The 26205-nt window shown below is 41.6% G+C and overlaps 1 long non-coding RNA gene across 1 annotated transcript in view; it reads right to left on the reverse strand.

The window, feature by feature from the left end:
* Positions 1–26205, reverse strand: part of LOC147171806 (uncharacterized) — a 33177-nt gene that overhangs the window by 2718 nt on the left and 4254 nt on the right. The window contains exons 2-3 of the long non-coding RNA XR_015095470.1: positions 9667–9760; positions 3194–3302 (exon numbers count right to left, since the gene is read on the reverse strand). This is a non-coding gene — a long non-coding RNA (uncharacterized LOC147171806). The remainder of the gene's footprint in view (positions 1–3193; positions 3303–9666; positions 9761–26205) is intronic.

Here is a 26205-nt window from a genome sequence, read left to right on the forward strand (position 1 = left end):
AAATGACGATGAATTGAATTAATTCTATTTATTGCCCAGCCCTAATTGGAGCTATTAACAATAAGAAGTGATCTTTTTTACATCATGCTAATCCATAATCACATTAATTAAAAAACCCTAGTAGAGAGTGCCTTAAACTGTGAAATTAAGAATTTGACCTACATTTGAAGGAAAACTGTATCTAAAGTTGTACACTATTTCAGACCTGATCAAACGTACATACCTCTCAGGAAATCTTTTGTTTGGCTTTTCAGAGACATGTCCAAAGAACAATATGGGTTTTGAATAAGAAGAATGTGAGAAGTGTTATGAAGAAAATATCAGTGGTTAAATGATCTTTTTACATTTGTTTGATGACATGAATCAACCTTTCATTACCTATTTGGAGTGTTTTCATATTAATAGTGGTTAACGATTCACACTTCTATGGCTGTAAATAATATTAAAACTTTCATCAAAACATTGCCTTGACAGTTATTTTTTTTTAAGGATAAATAGTCTCTAAATCAAATCAGAGGTTTATTAATCTCCCTGACTGGATTCTGTCACTTCCACTGTACTTTTATACAAATTAAATAATTTTTTCCATTGTGGAGTTTGATTGTTTTGTAAAAATGAAAGCCTGTGCACATAACACTCAGAACCGAACACTGCGCTGACAAGTGAATGAGATGTGAGCACCCCCACCTCTTCCTGCGATTGTTCCACGAGGGGAAGCTTTTAGTTTGACATGTTGGCTCATTCTTGTCAGACTGTTTGCCAGTGAGTCTCGCGTGGTTCCTGTGGAGGATTGGAGCAAAGCCCACCTCCTCCAGGCAAAACTGTCAATTTTGGAGCTGGCGCAAATCAAACCCACCCATGTGTTTACTAATTGTCTTTATAAAAACTTTTTGCCATGCACAAACATGTTGGAATATATACAGGGATGCTCTATCAGGGAAGGCCCTAAACCAGTTGTCTCAAACTCAAGGGTTGGGGGCCATTTACAGGATAATATGCGGGCCCCTACTTGACATCAAAGTTTTATGTTATTGCGGCACCCATGTTTTTTGTTTTCGTTTTAGTTTTTTGCCATGTGTAGTGTATGGCATTCCTGAATGTACGTCTGTTACGTGATGACGTAATTGTAAGTGACGTTATGTACCAAGGAAGAGAGAGAAATAAAAAGGCGGCAATGAGCGCGATGCAAGTCTGATCTGCTAAGTAGTGTTAATATAAGACAAAGCAGCACATCTGTTAAATAGGCAGGTTGCACCCTCTGGTGGTTACTTTATTAGTGAAGTTTAAGTTTAATTAGGAATGTTTTGGTCACTACGCTGGTTATCACTCATATAAATCAGTCATACTAGCAAATATTTTTCAACATCTCTGAAAAAACAACAACTTTTGGCCCACTTCAGCCGAACACTACATTGACCATGTTTACACAGAGAATTTTTTGTCATTCCGATTAAAGATGACGTTATCCATTCCGATCTGCCTTTGACATGTTCCGCTCCGTTAATCAGATCAGCCCCGCGGCAGCCGTAAAACATGCTGACATTGATCACGTGATTTATCAAAATGAGTTAATTTCTCATTTCGCACAGTCGTTTTGTGATACCAAGTCAGTATCGATATGGGATCGGTACTGGCACTATAATTGCAATCTACTAGTTTAGTTTCAGTTTTGCTCTTTTATGCTTTGCTGCAGTTTTTTGGTCAAACAGATAACAGGCATGTCACAGTAGCCACAGGCATACCTGCTCCTGCTCTCCCTCCTCCCCTTCCTGTTTTTCTATCGTGTGCCGTCACGTGACTTAGCATCTCATGTCTTGAATAAACAGAAAAAGTTGCGGTGCTCAAGAAACCGTCATTCTCCAACTTGACATGTTGAGGAGTATGCAAAGTACCAGGGAGATGAGAGAGCACACTGGGCCACCAATCTTCATGTTCTTTAGAAGCATTAATGTTCTGAACTCTTATTAATAAAGATTGCAAATATTGGATTAGTTGTACTTGTTTTACTACTTGAATCCCTTTTTAGAGGAATACTTTTTTTTTGAGAGAGAAAGCTCAGTATTGTTCATTCGGTAATCTTATGATGATGTCATCATCGTTGCTCTCTCTTTTTTTGTCTTTTTCTTTTTTTGTACGTGTGTGTGCGGTTGTGTGCGTGCATATGTGCGTGCGTGTGAGTGTGTGCTCATTAATTCACCTAAAGCCTATTAAAAATCCCATACCGTTCACCTAAACCAAATACTTCAGAAACCCGCTAGAGTCGTGAAGTTGTCAGGAGACTCGAGGAAGGATCAAAGAAAAGAAAGAAAAGTGAAATCCAGCATCGACCAGACATCACCTACTATCCACCGGGTTACCAACCAGAATCTTTCACCAACCCCAGTGTTTTGTGGAAAACACTACTTCACTTTTATATTTTTATGTAGAATCGTGAGTGATTGGCGGCAACAATGAATACACAGAGACTGATATACTGTGCTAGAATAATTGTGCCTTTTATTCCCCGCAAACAGCAATAAACACACTACGATACTGTGCTAGAATAATTGTACCTTTTATTCCCCGCAAACAGCAATCAACTCACTGTACTGTATTAGAATAATTATACCTTTTATTCCCCGCAAACAGCAATCAACATAACTTTACTGTGCTAGAATAATTGTGCCTTTTATTCCCCGCAAACAGCAATCAACACCTATACTGTGCTAGAATAATTGTGCCTTTCATTCCCCACAAACAGCAATCAACACACTACTATACTGTGCTAGAATAATTGTACCTTTTATTCCCCGCAAACAGCAATCAACTCACTGTACTGTGCTAGAATAATTGTACCTTTTATTCCCCGCAAACAGCAAGCAACACAACTTTACTGTGCTAGAATAATTGTGCCTTTTATTCCCCGCAAACAGCAATCAACACAACTTTACTGTGCTAGAATTATTGTGCCTTTTATTCCCCGCAAACAGCAATCAACACCTATACTGTGCTAGAATAATTGTGCCTTTTATTCCCCGCAAACAGCAATCAACACAACTTTACTGTGCTAGAATAATTGTGCCTTTTATTCCCCGCAAACAGCAATCAACACACCATACTGTGCTAGAATAATTGTGCCTTTTATTCCCCGCAAACAGCAATCAACACACACACAACACGCTAAGCAGTACAATATAAAGTAATCAGCGCTTACCTTAACACTAGACTGGAGAGCCGACGGTCCGGGTAGAACGAGTTGCTTAACGGCTGGGCGATCGTACGTATCCCTCCGCTGACTCTACCCAAACCGTGTGCCACTCTGCCTTTTATTCGTTAACAAAAAAAAAGGGGTGAGCGTGAGAAACAAGGCATACAACCCGAAAATTCCCAGGCACCCTCGAAAACATGTTTAGGTCTACAGTATAAACAAGGCACACAACCTGGGAATTCCCAGGCACCCTCGAAAACATGTTTAGGATAAACAAGGCATACAACCTGGGAACTCCCAGGCACCCTCGAAAACATGTTTAGGACTATAGTATAAACAAGGCATACAACCCGAGAGTTCCCAGATTGTTGGGCACCTTGACTGTACAACAGTTCAGAACAACAACATGTCCTTATATAAGAGGTTACATTTTCTATTCACCCAGAAACATCTAAATTCCAACAAATTAGGGAGACCTCAAGAGACCAAAAATAAAGACTGAGGAAAGAAAGGTAGGATAGATTAAGCAGTGTGAGATCCACAGACATCAGTCTCCACCAATTCGACGACCAGAGGAAGAAGCAGATTGTGTTTGAATTTCAGTAGATGCTGGTGTGGTGGATCTGGGATGCATGAAAACCTCCACCAAAGAGGGGAGCCGTCGACCCTGGCCATGACAGAGCAAGCACAACTCCCCAGGCCGCGGCAGCGCCAAGGCACGACCCCCGGGCCCCATAGGGGCCACCGGCCGGAAGTAAATCCAGGAGGCAGGAGCACCCCCAGACACCCAGCACCCCCCGACCCAGCCACCCGTAACACTACCCCACCCCCGCCAGCCCCCCAAACCCCGACCCCCAAACCCCGGGGACCCACCCGTACTCAGGCATCGGGCCAGAGATAGGCCGGACAGCGGAGCGGCGAGGGCACCTGCGCCCACCCCACCTTCAGCCGGGGCGGAACACTGGGGGCGGAAGGGGAGATGGGAGCACCGGGAGACGTGCGGCACCCCCGTACCCCAGGCCTGGCGGGGAAAGGTCCCGGTCGTCAGGCCAGCGTACCTAGTGAAAGCTAACCCTGTTACTGAGTTCGCCAGATCGCCGACTGGTGAACTCTACCCCTATATCATGGATGAGGCCCCACTCAGTGTATATACAAGTGTGTGTGTGTGTGGTGCATTAAAATTGGGAGCAGGTGAGATGGAGCAGAGGGAAATGATAACCCCACGCTCCGATCCACCTGCCGCACCGCAGCACTGCTTAATACGGCGGTCTGCCCCAACCGATGACTCCCCACCCCGACACACCCGCCCCTCCTAGTTGTGGGGTGCATTAAAATTGGAGGGGAGTTGTAGGGCGATTTCTCCACCCAGGCACAACACCCCCAAGGCCCCGGAGCCCCGAGACCCGGGCCAGGGATGGAACCCCCGGCCCAGGGGAGGGTGAGGAATGCGGACAGGGGAGGGTGACAGGATGGGGGGAGGGGGGAGACGACAAGAAGGGCAAGGGGGGGGGGGGCGGCAGGGAATCAGAGAGAGGGGGAGGAGGAGGAAGGGTGACGAGGGAGAAGGGACCGGAAGGCGGAGGACGGTAGGGGAGAGGCGGCAAGGGGGAGGAAGGGGGAGGGGAGAGGGAACCAGGGGGCACCCCGGAGGCCCACCCGCCCCGAACAGCGTCGCCGGGCACGGAGCGACGGACCGCGCCGGGGCACCGCCCCGGACGCCAGGGAGAGCACCACAACGCAGCACCCCCCAAGAGACCCAGGGAACGGCCAAGATGCAGCTACCACCCAGCAGTCAACAGAGGGGCAGAGCCGTCCACGCCCAGCCAGGGGGGACAGCACCTATAAAGTTAACCCACTGGCATGCAGTGATTCCGAATATTAACCCTTAGTGCTCATTGGAAGTGAATCTTGAGGAGTTGGTGACTGTAAGGTGTGTCATTTGATGTGGTCTACTCCATCCTGCTGGCAGCAACTGGGTTCCTGACTATCAAAACACAACCATTAGTAACAAATTGCCAAATACAGAAACAGCAATATAAGTTATCGCGATGTGGTGGCTCTCGCTAACAGGCAGAATTAAGTAACCAGATTTAGATTAAAGATTCTACATACGTAGACCATGTTTGTATAAATTTTGATATTTGGTTTTTATTTGAGGCAGATATTTTTTCCATTAAAATGTCATTTATGAGGTGGTTAGACCATTGGTCGATATTTTGTTAGTTTGTTTATTTTTCCAGTTAATAAGAATTGTTTTTTTAGCGATAGTAAGGACTACGAGTGTAGATTGAAATTGTTTACGTGGTAAGTCAGTTGTTGTTAGGTCACCTAGCAAACACAAGTTTGGAGATAAAGGTATCCTACAGTCCAAGATAGCGGAAAGTGTTTTTAACACTTTAATCCAGAAAAAACATAACCGGAGTGCATAACCATATAGCATGAAAACAAGTGTCGGCAGTGTTTTGTAAACACTGAAGACAAATGTCGGCGTCTGAGTAATATATGTTCAATAATTGTATTGGATAAGTTGTAAATTTGTGTGTTTTGTCATTTTAAATACGTTTTCACAAACTTGAATCCAAAAGTCAAATTCCGGAGCTGTAGACAAGTCTGTCTCCCATTTCGAGATGGGTAAATACATTTTATCTGTATATGAAAGTAACATACATTTTTGAGAGTTTTATTTTGTTGTTGTCAGAGAAAGCTTTGTAATATCTTTAGCTAAAACAGGCGGTTGGAGCGTACCCCGAAGTGTTGGAATTTGTTTCTTTATCATATTTTTAACTTGCAGATAATGCAAAATACTTCCGTTTTGTATTTTGTATTTTTGGAGGCAAGGATGTATATGATATAAACATATTATCTGAGAAAAGATGGTGGAGATGTGTAATTCTGCTCCCACACACCTAAATAAAACGATTGGTTGTTAAATTGAAAGTCGGGGTTATGCCTTATGGGAGAAAGCCTGCAGGGCTCCGATTGGGCTTTTGTAATTTCTAGTGCCTTCCACCAGGCGGTCAGGGTGGCGGAAATCATTGGGTTTTTAAAATAATTGAGAGAAAAAGAAAAAAGCAGCCATCTTCTCGAATTTCAGTGGACGTGACAAACCTTTACCAGAGCTGCTGCCACAACCCGAGGGGGTTGGGTCGAGTGCACTTCTGTGTCTTTTTGACGTCACTAAGTCACGGAAGTTTAATCTGCCCGTTTGAAGCACACATTTCAGAAAGGAGGAGAAAGCTAAAGAAGTCACGGACTGACTTTTTCATACCTGGTTGGATTGTAGACAGGCCGGAGATGCATATTATTGATAGAAAACTCCACTAAAGTGCATTTGAATTAAAAAAAAATGATGAGAGGTGGTGCAAGCTACTTCAGCGGCATTAAAAAAATAGCTTCTCCAGACCTCATCAGGTGGAGCAAAAGCAATACCTAATGCCATTGATGTTTTTAATAGCATAATAATTCAAACTGATACAGTTGCATATCCCTAATTTGCTAACAATAGACAAACTATTGATTTTGCACTCTCTGAAAATAAAAGATTGAAGATGTTAGTGTTTCATTTTAAATTACATTACATTTCTTCATGTTTACTTTTGTATTTTGCACTGCCTCCTTTTGGAATTTATCTTGCACAAAGCCAAAGAAAAAGAAAAAGCTAAGTCCAACTCTTTAGAGTTTTATTTGTGCAATCTCAGAGCTTTCAACTTCATAGGTTTCCATTATAACTTAAAAATTAGAATGACTTAGCCTCAAGACCATGTCAGGGTTCATAATTCCCGTGCAAGTTTTGACCAAAAGTCCATGCCCCAGTTTGAAGGCTCTGTCCACTCTGACACACTAGATTCAATCAACCTGTTTTTTAGTTGTTGTTTTTTTAAATACACTTTTTGTACTTCCCATTTCTATTTTTCAATTGCACAACTGGTTTTATTTTGTATGCTGCCACAAAGGCAGGATAATGCTATCTTTGCTTTCCTTGTGTTTTCTTGTACCTCTTTTCTCAATGAATGAGCAAAGGCCTTTGGCATGTCTTTGTTGCTCTAGGACTAAAGAATTAAAAAATATTCACGTGATGAATTAGAGCTGTCAAACTACTAATTATTTAAATCAGATTAATTGCATCTTAGAATTTTGATTAATCAGGATTAATCGCTTAATTAAAAATGCTTTTTTATCAAAACATTTTGCCCGCCAAATTTGACGAGCACCTTTTATGTTAATTCTTTCGACATTTAATGTTATGAGGACGTCTTATAAATGTTTTTGATCCACTGCACGCTCTCATCCTCCTCTTTTTCTAATCAGTTAATTACTTGCATAATTTAAAATGGAAAAAAACGACCCCAATAGTTTGACATGAACAAATATTCTGAATCTTATACGCAAATATTTATTAAATGCTTTACTTACATGCATGTAGTTATGTTTATTGCTCAAACACAATCTGTGCTACCATCTGCTGTCAGCTAAAGGATAATCTGCGGTCAAAATTAATAATAATAAAAAAAAATTGTGATTAATTAATTGGTTAACGCTTTAACTTTGACAGCACTATTATGAAGAAAAAAACTGAAATTCATTATTAACACAGTTTTCAGGACAACATCCAACTCTCTATCTCTCAACAAACATACCACAATTTTATAAAATGAGATAAAATGTGATGTTTAAATAAATTAAAATAGAATAAAACATTGCTACTTGGTGTCATTTATGAATCATTAATGTGAATTTTCTCCAAATAAAATAACATATATGCCTATACCCAGATCTTCTACTATTTAGAAAAAAAAGTTTTTGTGTGAGATGGTGCCTTTTCCTTGCTGGGTCAACTCTTAAGTCTGTAGGTCACAACCTACTTGGCAATGAGTTGAAGATGCAATCACTATCTTCCTCCCAAGTTCCAAAAAAGAAAAATACATTAGCATGTTTGTCTACCATCGTTTAACTTCACTTCACTGCTGGATACGGGTCAGCATTTCCTGTGAAGCCCCTTGTAACTTGCTTGACTACATGACAAGCATTTTTACTTGTGCCTCTTTTGTGGCAATGGCCAGCCTACTTTGTCATTATGACTTGTACATTTCCAAGGGAGCTAACTGATTGAGTAAAAGATGAGTGGAGGTGAGAGCAAAGTGGTAGACTGGCTAGAAACACAGCTATGTTCATGTGAATATTGCTTTCATCAAAGCATCTTACTCAAAACTACCATCCACAACTCTTGGTACACGACACAATCTAATTAGTTTAGTTGAATGTATTTGGTCAAATCGAATCAACGGTCAAAAACTCAAATCTACATTTAAAGCCAAACAAAGACCATAAGCTGTAGACAAGGGGTCGGCAACCCTGGCACGAGAGAGCCGCAGTCCTGCGTGTTTTAGATGTCTCCCTCCTCCAGCACAGGTGATTCAAATGATCAGCTCTTCAGCAAGCTCTGGAGAAGCCTGTAGAGACATCTATAACACGCAGGACTGCGGTTCCCAGGGACCAAGGTTGCCTACCCCTGGTGTGGACTGAAGCTTATATTGTCTAACCATTTCACATAATATCAAATTATCAAACTGTCACGATTTTGTACATATACACATTACGTGCACATATCCATCCAAATAAAATACTGTACATGCATATGCACACTCATTTCTATTTACACATTGTATACATACAGTACATATTTCATTCATTCATTCATTCTGATTCTAATGACATAAGAGCTTTGTCACAAATGTTGGCTTTACAAAGAAAATGAAAGCTCAGTGTTAATTGGTGGTATCACAGATGTATTCATTTAACAAAATGTTTAATTGAAGCCTTGTTGCAATGTTGGTGTAGAACTGCATCATGCTCAGAGCAAATGTGTTTCTTGTGAGGAAGAGTGCAGTGCACTTCTACACTACTACAACACCACAATAATATTTCCTATCTGTGCCAATCGAAAGTGAGCTCTCTCATCTTTGTCAATGCACAATTATTTGACACAAGCAAGACTTTGATCGAACTGAGCAGATGCATTAAATGTAAGCACCCGTCTGTGCAGTGAATTACATGCTTCGGTTGTATGGAATACACAAACAGGCTTTAATGTCTTCGTCAGCATTTTCTTCCCATGTATTTATATCTGTTGATTTCCTTGATGCTGTCAACTAATTTACCAAATATACTGCCGTTCTTACGGGACAACTCACGAAGAGTTTTCTGGTGCCCCCCACCTGTTTCCACATTTGAATAACCTCATTTCAATTCATTCCATGTCTTAACCCTGCTATCTTTTTCTCCTTTCCTTGAGTTCAAAGTCTCAACCAGCGAAAGCAGAATTATCGATTCAAACATGAACTTCTGATCCATTATTTCGCAGGAGTCCAGACGGTGACATGTGAAATTGGAAAAAGGTCTGCATGTCATGAAGAAAAGGTTAAAACAGCACATGGCCTTTTGTACGTGCGTGTGCACAAAACAACCTTTGTATATTGTACCTGAGTGTGGGAATATTTTTCCACTGTCATGACAAATCTTCTCTCTCTTCTACAGGTGATCTGCAACATCCCATCATCTTTGTTGGGTGTCCAGCTGGTAAAGATATGGAAATGGAAGTCAAAGTTTGTTTGAATACCTGTGGATCCACTTCATGTGTGTGTGCGTGTGTGTTTGTGTGAGAGAGAATGATAGAATTAGTGGGTGGTGTTAGCTGATGTCTGGCCCTGCAGGCTGTAGGCAGGCTGCTGGCGCTGTTGGAGCTATTAGAGGTAAAGCCAATTTTGACTATCTCAGTGGTCATCTGATGTACGCAGATCGAACTTGAAGGCGATTTCCCAGCATCACTGTTTGAAGACGAGCACACGATGTGGCACACGCGGGGTTGGGGGTTGGGGGGTGGACGGTTGGGGGTAGCAACATTTCATGAATGCCACGACACAAGGCCACTAAAGCCCCCAAAATACTGCATTTTTTAAATATTCACACATTCTGACTGTACATGCGGGGTATACAAATAAATAAATAAACTGACACAGGCACATGTGCAGTTTAAAATGGCGCTGCGGTTTATGAGTAGAGATTTGTTCCAATAACATATCTTATGCTACGTAATTGTGTATCTATCAGATGAATCTCCCATGATCACCCAAGTTTAATTGCCTTATAATTATGAGACTAATTACAAAGATGAATGACACCCCCACGTCCCAAATGTGTGTACACAACACACACATGCATCAATCAGCACTACTGATGATGATTACAATCTCAGCCAGTGATGACACTGAGCTTTCAGCATTTGTTGTGTAGTTCTGTTATAACTGTCATAACCCATTATAGGACAAGGAGAAGTATTCGTAACATACTGTAAGTGACTCTTCAAAATACAAAGTGCAAGTCTGGACAGTACATATTTCTATTTATTTGTCAACAGGACTGTGAAAAAGGTCATCAAAACATCACTGACAGGTGGTGAGTTTATGACCTCGGCATTCAGTGGGGACCTAAGTGACCTAAGCCTCCTCTTAATAAAATACATCATCACGTCACAAAATAATGTACAAAGTAACGCTATACAACTATGTGTGGCATTAAAGAAAAGGCAGATGCATTTTGCGTACTTGAAGATGAATGCTGTTATTACTAAAGCAAGAAACACAATGTATTTTATCTAATAACATTATCACCTCCAAACAACACCATACCTTGAACATTACATAACAGTTCATTCAGATGCAAGCACAGGTAGTACCTGCTTGGCATTTCTGCCTGACGCACCTCCGACGGTGCCATTGTGCAGGTTGCGGGGTCATCAGCTAGGGACCACCATTCCCTGATGTACCGCCACCTGCAGCCTGCTTAGGATCCTTCTTTTCCCCAAGCCCTATCCTTCCTTCTGAGCCAGAGCCAAAAGCTCCCTTGCTCGGCCTCCTCCGCGGGGTCGTGAAGAGCTTGTTTCATGTTGGATCCTTTGACTCCAAGTGTTTTCAGGAGCCGCTGTGTAGATGCCCCGATGAAGCCCCTACACCCGACCTCCACTGGGAAGGTAAATGCTCTCCACCCAGCTTGTGTGCACGTTGTTGCCAACTCCGCGTACTTGTCTTTCTTCCGCTTGTATGCAAACTCAATGTGTTCCTCCCATGGGACGGTCAACTCTACCATGATGACTTTGGCAGGTGCTGACCAAAGCATGATGTCTGGACGTAGGGTGGTTATAGTGATCTCTGTAGGGAACTTCAGTTGGCGGTCAAGGTCGGCTGGCAGCTGTCACTCCCCTCCTAATGACAAAAGTGACTGCTTTGACTCAGAGCAGCGCTGAGCTGTCATTCCTGGTCTGGTAAACTGGATCCACTTTGGGGCTGTGGGTGGATTCTTCCTGTTTACTTGCTGCCTACAAGCCTCCAGGGTCTCCGCTAGCTTGCGCAGGATCTTCTCATGCCGCCATTTGTATCTTCCCGTTGTTATGGTGATGTCGCTCAGTTTCAAGGGCCACATTAGGCGGTGGTACAGGGAAACTGACAGCACCACACCTTGAACTTCCCTGGTAGGGGGCACTGGTTGAGCTTGCACAGGCCGTCCTGGATTTGGGTTGTGACAGCTGAGGCCATGCTCTTGTTAGTGAGGTCGGCCGTGTACGTCCTGCCGAATCTTCTTAGGTACTTCTGCCAGTCGAGGGATTCTTTCGCCAGCCACAGTGAATACGATGTTGTCATTCCTGAGCTCTTTCCGGTTCAAAAGGCTGCGAGACTTTGGTGGCGTAATGTTCATGCAAGTCCAGGCTATCGGCTCTTCCAGCCGCTTGAGGATTCTGGCTGTACAAGCTGCTGTTTGGAGGAGGGTGGTATTGTCATCCATGTAGCACCGCATGGCTGGTAGTCTTTGGCCTGTCTGAGATCTAATCCCTCAAACCATCTGTCTTGCGCCAATCAGGAGGATATGAAATGCTGCTGTAAAGAGGATGGGACACGAGCCGGTGCCGAGTTGTGTAGCAAACATGCAGGTTGTTGAAGTAGTTTGCTATTAAATTCTGGATGCATGCTGGTACATGGAAGAAGTCGAAGGCGTAAATGATGAGCCAGTGGGGAACTGAGCTGAAGGCATTTGCCAGATCCAGCCAAACTACATGCAGGTCTGTTTTGCTTTGCTTGGCGGTCTGGATTTGTTCCAAAATCGCCACCGCATGTTCCACGCAGCCAGGGAACTCTGGGACACCTGGTGTTGATGTACTTCTTTGCCAAAAGGTAGCTCGTCACCCATCTGGATTTTCCCCTCCACGTTTAACAGAGCAATGCCTCTGAATTGGCTGAGGTTTTGAGATACTTTCTCCTTAGGAATGAAGGTGGTGACTGCTTTGCACCAGGCCGATGGGATGGCCTCCGCTTTCCAAGCTGCAACCATTAAACTCCATAGCGCCTTCAGGAGCCCAGGGTAGTTCTTAAATATATTTTGTGGCGCTCCATTTGGCCCGGGTGTTAATGGCGATGTTCAATTACTTGTTTGACTTCCGTCCACCTGGGTGGGGATGTGTCAAACTCTGAGGAGGGCTCCGGTGGACGAAGTGTGTGGCCTGGGGATCCAAGGGGTTTGGCTCTCAGATTGTCGCTCAGCTGGTCTTTTATGTATTGCTCCAGCTCCTGCTTGGTAACCTGTAGCATTCCAGACTTATTCTCCTCCAAGAGGCTGCGAATATATCTGAAGGCATGTCTTTGCCTTCTCCCTGCGGCTTCTCTGCTTCTTTATCCTTTCAGCTCTCCTCATGTGTCTAAGCTTTTCCTTGACCTTGTTCCAGAGGTCCTTCAAAAATCCTCTTTTTCCTCGTCCTCAGCTCTCCTCCATGACTTCCTCAGGAGGCGTCGCTCTTTTACCGGCTGTAAAATTTCCCTTTTACACCTTGTCTAGTAACGTGCCTGCTTGGTGGTTTGTCTCCGAACCGATTTCTCCCTTCCTTCTGGATGAGATGGCTGTGGATGTTCAGTCTGGAGATTGGGTTCCCCTTTAGGACGTTCTGGAGGGTGGTGCATATGCTCTCATCAGAGTTTTTCTATGCTTCCCTGTCGCTGGCCTTTGGCCGCATGAGTTGGGGTTTCTGTGCATACTTTCCTGAAGGCGCTCACAGGCTCAGTGATTGCAATGTTGCTCTCCTGCTGTGGGCAGTTCTGCTGCGCCATACGTGATGTGCTGTTCTCCTACTGTGGGGTGTTCTGCTGCTGCTGTGGGCTCTGCCTGGAAGCCTGGTGTTCCTCTTCCATTCCAACTGCAATGTTGGGTTCACTACCTCTGTGGTGCTAAATCTGGCTGTGATGCCTCTTTGTCTGACCTGCTAATGCAGTGCAAGCTTGCAGCTGACTGTGGCCAACACACTTTGTCTTCCCTTGGTGGATGCGCAAACCATGGTAAGTTGTTACTTTACTCCATCCACAGCAGCAATGTCTCTGGATCTTTTTGATTCTTTTCCATATGGTTCGTTCCATATTATCCGTCCTTGTTGGTCCATCTTCCATCCCACCTCTCGGCGGACCAATGGCCTGTTTTACTTTTGACTTGCTTGTAGTTAGCTTGGGTGTCCAGTTATCTGGGCGTGTGGAGTGGGTAACTAGCCCTTCCACCCACTTGTGTTAGTGAGCCCTATTTTTTTGCTGTCACAGGGAAACCATTAGGTAGGGTTAGGTTAGTTATCTTTACAGGGAAAATTTTGTTTCCTGTTGTGCAATAGGCACTCGAGTGTTGTTGAAATTTTTGGTGGGTGTCTCACCCCAATTGTTTGTTTGGTGTGTATTTCTTTCCTGCCTTTTTTGTGCCTCTTTTCTAGTTACATGCTTCAAGCACGATTGTCAGATTCTTCCATTCAATATCAGCCTGTCATGGTACCTCTATTATTCTCTTACACCTAAACCAAACGTTGTGGACTTAAAAATGTTGCCCTGTTTAGTATATTTTAGCATCCTGAAGATGATTCTAGCATGCATTTCATTGTGCGCATGTTCATTTTGAAGATTTTGACAGTTTCACCTGAAGTGTACAATCAGGGGCTGAAAACGTGTTTTAAATAATAAAAAGTTAATCTTGGCTCTCACACCTAAACCAAACATTGTGGACTCAAACATTTTGCTGTATTTAGTGTATTTTAGCATCCTGAAGATGATTCTAGCATGCATTTCATTGTGCGCATGCTCATTTGGAAGATTTTGACAGTTTCACCTAAAGTGTACAATCAGGGGCTTTTTTCTTCTTTCCTGCCTTTTTTGTGTGTGCCTCTTTTCCAGTTACATGCTTCAAGCACGATTGTCAGTCCTCTTCCATCCAACATCAGCCTGTCATGGTACCTCTATTATTGCAGTAAGGTATGACCATTACAGATAGTAGTAGATAGTCTTAGATGTGTATCTTGGAATGTGAGAGGATTGGGAAATGCAAGCAAAGCTAATAAGGTTATGGCTCATTTACAACTACTTAAGGGCGATGTGTTTTTTTCTTCTTCAGGAGACACATCTTAAGAATAAGGACATATCGCGGAGGAAGTGGATTGGTAGTGTGTATCATTCTAAATTTTACGTCAAAGCTAGAGGAACAGCCATAAAAATACGTAATAATATTTTGTGTGAACAACATAAAATGATTGCTGACCTGGATGGCCGTTTTATATTAGTCTCTGGGAAATTACAGGGCTCCCTTGTGATATTAGCTTGTGTGTACGGGCCAAATTGGGACGATGACGCCTTTATTACTACGCTGTTTACCTCTTTATCGAATGTGGAAAGTTATCATCTTATTATTGGAGGTGATTTCAATTTGATTCAAGATGTTTCGCTGGATAGATCCTCATCTAAGTCTTTTTTCTTTGAGTAAATCAGCTAAAACGTTGGACTTTTTTAAAGTCTCAATTGGGTAATGTCGACCCTTGGCGACATTAAAATCCTAATACCAAAAAGTTTTCTTTCTTTTCCCATAGATTTTTTTCTTGTGGATAAGAGATTGCTCTCTAAAATTGTATCATGTGACTACCATACAATAGCTATACCAGATCATGCGCCAGTTTCCCTTGATTTGAAATTAGACATCAGGTCACGCCTTCTTAAGTGTTGGAGGTTTAATTCTAGCATGTTGATGAATGATGAGTATACAAAATTTTTAAGATCCCAAATTTCACTTTTTCTACAGCTGAATGATTTGCCGGATATATCTAGGGGAAGCTTCAAAGGCATATATGAGGGGTCAGTTTATAACCTTTGTTTCTTACTTGAAGACGAAGAGAAGAAGAAGAAGAAGAGTTATCCCACATGACTGTTATGCTGAACAAAATCAAAGATTTAGATAATAGGTATGCATTAAATCCAGATCCCGGCCTCTATACGGAACGTTTAAAACATCAAGCTAGCTGGTTCAATTGATTAAGATTTTTTTTAGTCTGGTGACAACAATCCACAAAAATATGAGAAGTATACAATCTCCAAGGCATTCAATATAATAAACTCACTGTAAATGATGACAAAAAATATACCACAAGTACATATCAACAGCAGTGCAGTAACACAAAGGAAAGATGAACATGATCAACACAAATAATATGGACTTGAAAACATTTGAATATGCTAACTACAAGACATTTGACCATGAGAATAATTTGGACCCAGACAATCACTTTTACAAAAATTATTACTGCAGTTTCACTTGCGACTATCACATGGACGATCAATTCAACAAAAATATAAAAATGGAAAATGCACTTTCAATTATACATTTCAATAGTAGCAATTTCTACAATAATTTGACAAAAATCAAAGAATACCTGAATAAATTACATAAATACAAAATAATTGCCATATGGTAAACATGGCTTGATAATGAAAAAATTAGTTACATGGGACTGGAAGGATATGAATTGTTTGCAACAAATAGGGAAAATAGAGGGGGGGGGGGTGTCGCAATAAATGTAGACAAAGCTCTAAGATGCAGTAAAATTGAATATTTGACTAACACCATTGACAACATAATGGAATGTTTAACCATTGAAGTACACATAAAAAATGCACCAAATGTCATTATAAGTTGTATGTATAAGACACCAGGATGATGTCTTGACATATTCAATGAAAAACTAGCGGATATCCTCAGTTACACAAATGATAAAAAAAAAAAAAAAAAAAAAAAAAAAAACGCAAATAATGTGTGGTGATTTTAACATTGACTTGTTAAATCCGAATGGGCATTAGAAAACAACTGATTTTATAAATACAATGTATAGTAATAGTCTATTCCCTGTAATTATGAAACTTAGTAGAAAAACAATTGATACAGCTACACAAATAGATAACATATTCATAAATAAAACTGACCATAAAATAGAAAGTGGACTTAATAATATAATATAATGATATAAGTGATCATCTTCCGGTCTTTGCAATCTTCCAAGACTATTTTGATTAAAAAATAAAAAATAAAACCAAGAATAACTTACACATCAGAAACAACACTAAGAACACAATGCTCCATGGCGACCTTTAAATTGGATTAAGAAAAACATAACTGGTCTAAGGTCCATTCAAACGGTAATCTTAATATCGCATACAGTGCGTTTCAGTCCACCATTATCTCTTTATACAATAAATATTGTCCATTCACAAAAGTTACAAGAAAATATAAATGTCTAAATAGGGATGGGGATAGAGAATGCATTTAAAAAGAAATATATTTTATACAAAAGATTTATTAAATGGAGAACTATGGAAACTGAAATAAACTATAAGACTTACAAAAATAAACTATTGAATATTATACGAACAAGTAAGAAAGATTATTACAATGCATTACTAGAGCAGAATAAAAGCAACACACAAGAAATATGGAAAATACTAAATCATGTAATTAAAAATAGCTAAAAAAATAAATAGATTATCCAGAATATTTTATATAAGATAAAAAATATTAGTATTAAAAAATTTCAGACTTTAATGAGTATTTTGTCAATGTTGGCAGTAATTTGGCAAAATAAATCCCCGAGCCAAGAAACAAACATGAAATAGATAAGCAAGTCAAAAATAATCCATCCACTATGTGCCTAAATGCTCTTAATGATACAGAATTATTAAATGTTGTTAAAACATTAAATACAAAGTCCACTGACTGCTTCAATATTGCTATGACATGAGTAAAAAGTATGATAGAATATGTTGTGCAACCTTTCACATATACTGTATATGTAATTTGTCGTTTAAAGCCGGTATATTTCCATCAAAAATGAAAATAGTTATTCCTATTCGTGAAAATGGAGAAAAACACATATTCAGTAATCATAGACCAATATCACTGCTGCCACTGTACTAAAAAATTCTAGAAAAAATATTTTCATATAGACTGGACAATTTTATTGAAAAACATAAACTTTTAAGTGAAAATCAATATGGGTTTAGAGAAAAACGGAACACCTCAATGGCAGTCATAGAACTCGTAGAAGCAATATCCACTAACATAGATAATAAAAAAATTACTGTTGGGATTTTATAGATCCAAACAAAAGCATTTGATACCATAGATCATTCTAGATTAATGAATAAATTAGAGAGATATGGCATAAGAGGTTTAGCATATAAATGGATGAACAGTTATTTGGACAATAGATATCAGTACTTGCATCCATCCATCCATCCATCCATCCATCATCTACTGCTTATCCGGGGTCGGGTCGCAAAGGTAGCAAATTTAGCAGGGAAGCCCAGACTTCCCTCTCCCCAGCCACTTCAACCAGCTCCTCCGATGGGATCCCAAGGCGCTCCCAGGCCAGCCGAGAGACATAGTCTCTCCAGCGTGTCCTGGGTCGTCCCCGGGGCATCCCGCCGGTGGAACATGCCCGGAACACCTCTCCAGGAGGCATCCAAACCAGATGCCTGAGCCACCTCAAATGGTTCCTCTCAACGCGGAGGAGCAGCGGCTCGACACTGAGTCCCTCCCGGATGACCGAGCTTCTTACCCTATCTCTAAGGGAGAGCCCAGATACCCTGCGGAGGAAACTCATTTTGGCCGCTTGTATCCGGGATCCTGTTCTTTCAGTCACGACCCACAGCTCGTGACCATAGGTGAGGGTAGGAACGTAGATTGACCAGTAAATCGAGAGCTTTGCCTTTCAGCTCAGCTCCTTCTTTACCACAACGGACCGATACAGAGTCCGCATCACTGCAGACGCTGCACCAATCCGCCTGTCGATCTCCCGCTCCATCCTACCCCCATCCGTGAACAAGACCCCAAGATACTTGAACTCCTCCACTTGGGGCAGGATCTCAACCCCGACCCGGAGAGGGCACTCCACCCTTTTCCGACTGAGGACCACGGTCTCGGATATGGGGTGCTGATTTTCATCCCAACCGCTTCACACTCGGCTGCGAACCGCTCCAGCGAGAGTTGGAGATCATGGCTTGAAGAAGCCAACAGCATCACATCATCTGCAAAAAGTAGAGATGCAATGTTGAGGCCACCAAACTGGACCCCCTCAATGCCTCGGCTGCGCCTAGAAATTCTAGCCATAAAAGTTATGAACAGAATCGGTGACAAAGGGCAACCTTGGCGGAGTCCAACCCTCACTGGAAACAAATTTGACTTACTGCCGGAAATTGTGGACCAAACTCTGACATCGGTTGTACAGGGACCGAACAGCCCGTATCAGGGGGCTTGGTACCCCGTACTCCCGAAGCACCCCCCACTGGACTCCCCGAGGGACACGGTCAAACGCCTTGTCCAAGTCCACAAAGCACATGTGGACTGGTTGGGCGAACTCCCATGCACCCTCGAGTATCCTGCCGAGGGTGTAGAGCTGGTCCACTGTTCCACTGCCGGGACGAAAACCACACTGCACCTCCTGAATCTGAGGTTCAACTTCCCGACAGACCCTCCTCTCCAGCACCCCTGAATAGACCTTACCAGGGAGGCTGAGGAGTAGGATCCCTCTATAGTTGGAACACACCCTCCGGTCCCCCTTCTTAAGAAGGACGACCACCACCCCGGTCTGCCAATCCAGAGGCACTGTCCCCGATGTCCATGCGAGGTTGTAGAGGCGTGTCAACCACGACAGCCCCACAGCATCCAGAGCCTTTAGGAACTCCGGGCGGATCTCATCCACCCCCGGGGCCTTGCCACCAAGAAGCTTTCAAACCATGTCAGTGACTTCGACCCCAGGGATAGGGGAGCCCACCTCAGAGTCCCCATACCCTGCTTCCTCAAAGGAAGACGTGTCAGTGGAATTGAGGAGATCTTCGAGATATTCTCCCCACCGATTTACGACGTCCCGAGTCGAGGTCAGCAGCACCCCATCTCCACTATGCACAGTGTTAATGGCACACTGCTTTCCTCTCCTGAGGCGCCGGATGGTAGACCAGAATTTCTTCTAAGCCGTCCGTAAGTCTTTTTCCATGGCCTCACCGAAATCCTCCCATGTCCGAGTTTTTGCCTATCGCCAAAGCTGCATTCCGCTTGGCCAGCCGGTACTTGTCAGCTGCCTCCGGAGTCCCACAGGCCAAAAAGGCCTAATAGGATTTCTTCTTCAGCTTGACGGCATCCCTTACGGATTCGAGGATTGCCGCCATGACAGGCACCAACCACCTTATGGCCACAGCTCCGGGGGAGGGTTTGCGTTTCTCCCAATCACGCCCCTCGAGGTCTCACCATCATTGCCCACGTGAGCGTTGAAGTCCCCCAGCAGAACGAGGGAGTCTCCAGAGGGAGCGCTCTCCAGCACACCCTCCAAGGACTCCAGAAAGGGTGGGTACTATGAGCTGCTGTTCGGTGCATAAGCACAAACAACAGTCAGGGCCTGTCCCCCCACCCTCTCGTTCACCGGGGTAAACTCCAACGTACAGGTGTAGCCGGGGGGCAATAAGTATGCCCACACCTGCTCTGCGCCTCTCACTGTGGGCAACTCCAGAGTGATAGAGAGTCCAGCCCCTCTCGAGAGGATTGGTACCAGAACCCAAGCTGTGTGTGGAGGCGAGTCCGACTATATCTAGTCGGAACTTCTCAGCCTCACACACCAGCTCGGGCTCCTTCCCTGCCAGAGAGGTGACTCAGTACTTGCAGTTAAACAAAATACAATTAACACTTGAAGATTACTCATGGAGTCCCCCAAGGGTATGTGCTAGGCTCGAAACTATTTATATTGTATATAAATTATATCTGTTGTGTCTCAAAAATATTCAAAAGTGTCTTATTTGTTGATGACACAACTCTCTACTGTTCAGGAGAGAACCTGAAGCAGCTTCTGACTACTGTGGAGAATGAATTGAACATATTAAAAAACTGGTTTGACTTAAACAAATGATCAATTAACTCAAACAAAACCAAGTTGATAGTTTTTAGTAGTAGACAAATCACTCATCAAGTCAAAATTATGGTAAACTCAATTGAAATAGAAAGAGTGTATGAAAATAAATGTCTTGGAGTAGTTATTGACGATGAATTATGTTGGAAGTCACACATAGAAAATGTCAAAAAGAAAATGTCAAAAATTATACACATTATATTGTTCATTATTATAACCACATCTGACCTATTGTGTGGAAATCTGGGGAAACACATATAAAACAAATACCGACCCGGTTTTCAAACTGCAAAAAAGAGCCATAAGAATTATTAATCGATCAAAATATGCAGAACCAACACATTAACTATTTATTAGATTAAATACAATGACATTTTATGACTTAGTTGAGTTTAAAATAGCACAAATAATGTATAATGTACACAACAATCTACTCTGCCACAGTACTAAGAAGCTGTTTGAAATTAGAGTCCTTATAACATAAGGGGGGTACACAAGTGTCTACAAAAAAATCTAAACAAGAACAAATATTAAGCAAATGTGTGTTTCTGTAAGAGGTGTTAATTTTTTGAATAATTTTGGTACTGACTTGAAAAGATGGAAGTCACTTGTTGAGTTTAAGGAGAACTGGCGACCTTTTCTGCTATTGGCTGATACTGTCATTCTGCTTCCTCAGGCAGGGGTGGATTAGACTGCACCTTCTATTTTCTTTTTTCTTTTATTTATTTAGATTTTCTTTAGATTTTCTTTCATTCTTATTATTTTCTCTCTTTTCTCCCCCTCTTTCCCTTTTGTGTGAATGGTGTGTTGTCTCCGTGTGCAGCTACTGGTCTGATGTCTAGACCTGGGGTGGGTGAGTTTAAGAATTGGGGTATTGGGTTAATAGACATAAAATTGTAATGAAACCAAGCTGTTCATGATGTCTACCTTGTTATGTCTATTGGGTGAAAATTAACAAAGAAAGTTGGATTAAAATAATAGTAGAGAATTGCAGAATAACGGCCGCCATGAGGAGCGATTTGTTGACAATTCTGTGCCACCAAGAACTATTAACATTGCAACTCCACAAGCACTATAACTATATCACTATAACAGCGATAAAGAAAAGATAGGCCTACCGGTAAGTCATAGCGGCACACTCGCCTAGTGTAATTAATAGCAATTAATAGCGCCAACAATTGTATTTGTCTTATTTCACGAGTGCTAAACACGTGAAAAGTGTTGGAAGTAATATGCCGTTTTGGCAAATCACACTCATGAGGTCTGTTGGTAGCACCGAACAAATTAAAGTGAGAGGTGGTGTGCAGTTATATAACATTTGTATGTGAATGATGTAAGCAGTGACGTCTCTGCATTTGGGGCCAATAGGACTGGGCCCCACCAGATGGCGCTGTTGAGCACTATGCAGGCTCATAATTGGTCTTCTTTATAGCTAATAATTTATGAAAATTGTATTTAATCAAGAATAATTAGATTCAAATAAATACCAATTATTTTTGTAAGGTAATTTCATTATAAAGATATATGTATAATACAAAGCCAAGTTCAATGGTCTAACTTTCTAAACAGGAGAGGGCCGGCCCCATGAGCGCCTGTTGAAGTGGATGAGCCACTCAAATCACATGTCCCAAGCTGCTCTCTATAGACAGCCATTGGGCCACATTAACTGGACCCATCGTCCAATTAAAATACAGGTGTGATGTCACGTGACGTCAAGACCCAATCAACAAACGCTCAGTTCTATTTTATCCCTCCCAACTGCCGGGTGGCGGTGCTGAAAACAACACACTGTCGTTTTGGTGGATGGCAGCATACTATGGGTGTAAATATGGTGCAAAACTAACTTGTAAAAATGTTTTGTACCTTTAGAAAAAAAGTCTAAATTTGTATCTGTAAAAGTCGTGATTTGTACCTGTAAAAAAAATGTGTACCCGTAAAAAAATGATTGGTTTTCATTGGTAGCAAAAAGACTATGGCTATGACTATCGGCGGGAGGGCGATACACACTCGCAGCCTCGCACCTGTCGACGGGAACGCGCAACCGAGAGGCACAAAGGCGACAGCGCAAGTACTAGGATGTGGCCCACACGTTGTAAACTGGAAATGGAAACACAATTGATGGGGGAAAACCCGGAAGTCGGAAGTCCCGCCTCCTCCGTGGCATGTAGTCTATATGAATGAAGTAGATTCGTTGACGACGTCATCGTTTAAGAGAGAGGAAATGCTGCAGAAACGAAGGGGGTAAAACACTGCAGGCTGTCTCGTTATGGAGGAAGTTGTGGCTTAAAGTGAAGGTGAGATTTTGCAAGAGTGGCCACCTTATAACAGCACTGTTGGACAGCACACTTTTCAGTAATTTCAGCAAAACGTTTCTATGTGTTGAATTTGAAGCAGCAAAGAAAATCTGGCCAATTGGAAATAAAGTTAAGCTAAAAAAAAATTGAATGAACAGCACTGGTGAGTAGCATTTTTATTTTGAACTCGGGCTGCTCGATTATAGAAAAAATAACAATCCTAATTATTAATTGAAATCACAATTATTCAAACGATTTTTGGGGGATACAAAACAAGAAACTGCTTAAACATTTAAAAATATTTAGACAAATACAATTATGTAAACACTATAATTATGTAAGTTCGTTTTGGAGCAAATATATAAATTTAAGCAACTGAACAATTGAAATTGTAAATGGTTTCGATTAATTGCACAGCCCTGTTTTGAACCATTGAAAGGTTTTATTCATAGCCTTAATTTGTAAGGCTATGAATAAATGGTAGGCTATTTCATTCATATAGCGCTTTTCCACCGGATTGTGATCTTGAATTGAATTAGAATTTATTGTGTAGGCTTTGCAGCTTGTGGATGTAAAGTGCCCACTTTTGTGCCCCCCTCAACTTTTAATGCCCGAGATGGCAATGGATGGAAGCCTAGAGTTGGGCAGTTTTCTGACATAAATCAATCATTAAACATGTCTTTAAATGTGTAGAATTCTAAACTGAAGATATATCACCATACTCTCTGAAATGAAAGTGTACAAAATGTTTTTTTTGAGGAGGAACTGTAGTAGTAGTTATGGCAATGATTTTGGCCATGTTAGCATTAAGCACTGTATATTTCTTAGCATTGGTGATTTCTTTTAGATATTATTGATTATTTTAGCTCGCAACAATCAGAAAAAATGCCCGTGAAATCCTGGAGGGATTGGCTAGGAATGTCTACAAATTACCTATACTGTAGATGACATATGTGCCACAAACCACCATATATCCAGTATTTATTTTATTTTTTGTTATTATTATGATTGCTGTAGTAACTGGCAGTGGTAGAACATACATATATTATTATTATTGTTATTATTATTATATGATGTCATATTATGGAGTGAGGCATTTGTGTGACATAAATACTCACAAAAAAGAAATGAAAACACCCTATATAGCCCGGACGTAATTTGAATTCCTTGTATAAAAATATAATAATAGTAAAAATAATTATATATATATATATATATATATATATATATATATATATATATATATATATATATATATATATATATAAATCCAAATTGTTTGATATAAAACTTTTTTGTAGTAGTGAAAATACTTACTTTGCCTGGTAACGAGTTACTTTTATTATGAAGTAATTATGAAGTAATTCAATTACTGATGAGTAACTATAACTAATTACTTTTTAAAAGTAACGTTCCCAACACTGCTCTTGACTGTCTATGAAAGCTAGCGAGAGGGTTCAGGCTAAGCTACTCTAATAGTGCCCCAAAAAATCATTTTAGAAATGGTGTTGGTTGATCTATCTTCACAATGTCCAGTTTTTTCTTGAAAAGTGTCTTGAAAATGAATATTTAATCAAGTCCAACATCATATCAATTAATCTTTTTGTGTGCATATTTAGCTCAACTAATCAGAGCGGTAGACAAACTATTTAACTGAACCAATCAGAGGAAGGGAAAATGACGACATCACTGCGAAGGTGCAGAGTGGTGAATCTAAATCTGATTGGTTAAAAAAAAACAGCAATTTCAAAGGTGTGTGTGCGTGTGTGTTTGACGTCAGTATTGTGGATTTTGAAGGCCTTGGGCAGATTACATATAGGTCTACATGGCCTACATGAGCTTCAACAAAATTAACCCACAAATGACTGGAAGACACACACTGTAAAATGAAGACAAAAGTACAGTATTCCTACGCTACTTTGCTGGACGTTTTTTTGCGGCTTTAGTCTATCGCCGGTTTTTATCTGTATCCATCATTTCATGTATAGTAGTTTTACCTTGCATTTTACGTTTTTCTTGTTGTTTTTCCTCCTTCTAAGTTGGGCCAGTAAAAAACAATAACAATTTTTTTTTTTAATTCGAGGGAGTTGTGGGGGGGGGGGGGGTGTTTGGGGGTGGGGGGTGGCTTTGTTTTACAAAAAGCAAGGACATGAACTTTAGAGCTCATTGCCCCAGAGAATGTTGAGGGGGGAAAAAAGCACACAGTGCCTACTCAGAGGTGGGCAATCTCGGTCCTCGAGGGCCGGAGTCCTGCAGGTTTTGGAGGTTTCTCACTTCCAACGCAAGCTGATTCCAATCAACAGGATCATTATCAGGCTTATGCAGAGCTTGCTAATGAGCTGATCATATATCAGCTGTGTTGGAGAAAGGCAACATGCAAAACCTGCAGGACTGCGGGAACCTCCAGGACCGGAAGTTTGACACCTATGCACTAGAGCAGTGGTGGGCAAACTCGGTCCTCGAGGGCCGGCGTCCTGCAGGTTTTGGAGGTTTCCTTGCTGCAACGCAGCTGATTCCAATCAACAGGATTGTTACCAAGCTTATGCAGAGCTTGCTGATGAGCTGATCATATATCAGCTGTGTTGGAGAAGGGAAACCTCCAAAACCTGCAGGACTCCGGCCCTCGAGGACCGAGTGTGCCCACCCCTGGTACATGTTTACATGCCATCATTATTCAGGTTAAAGTCAAAATTCCAGTTTATGAAAGATTTTGAGAAGAATAACTCTTTACGTGGTAATGTGATTGACACCCGTCTAAACCGCGAGCACCGACAGCGTAATGATGCAAATAGATGTCATTTCTGCTTCTCATTTTCTATCATCAATAAAAGACATTTATTTATTTTATTTTATTTCATCCAGTAGGTAGTGTGTGTGTGCTCTGAGACGGCCGTGCATACAAGTACTTTCTGTACTCAGAAGACCAAGATTCTTTGCGAATACCGCATGTGCAAACATAAACCAATGCCATTTGGTTGATAGATTGATTGTTTGATTAATTGTTTGATTGATTGATTGATTGATGACCAGCCCATGGTGTATCCTGCCTGCCGGCTAGGATCCTGTAGTATACAAAATGGGTGGATGGATAAGAGGTTGACACTGTTGACTGTAACTTTTGTCAAGCAATTTTGACACCAAACTGTGGGGGGAAAAACTCCAATTATATCATATTGATATATTTTCACTTCACACAGAGGGTCAAAATACTTTCAGCCTACAAGAGGATGGTGAGCGCCACATTCCTTCTCCATAAATAAGGTACAGCAAATAATTTCATGCTTGTTGTCTGTGCATAAGACACATATACCAGTAGTACACATGTTTTACAGAAGGGAACAAGGGGCCTACACACGAAAATACAAGCACAGATATGTACACACACAAACACACTTCCGGGAGGTCCCTTGGGGTGTCACGGTGGACAATAGTGGGAGATGGTG

Source organism: Leptonotus elevatus, chromosome 6 (assembly GCF_054856555.1).
Source record: "Leptonotus elevatus isolate MCC_2025b chromosome 6, RoL_Lele_1.0, whole genome shotgun sequence".
Classification (NCBI taxonomy): Eukaryota; Metazoa; Chordata; class Actinopteri; order Syngnathiformes; family Syngnathidae; genus Leptonotus; species Leptonotus elevatus.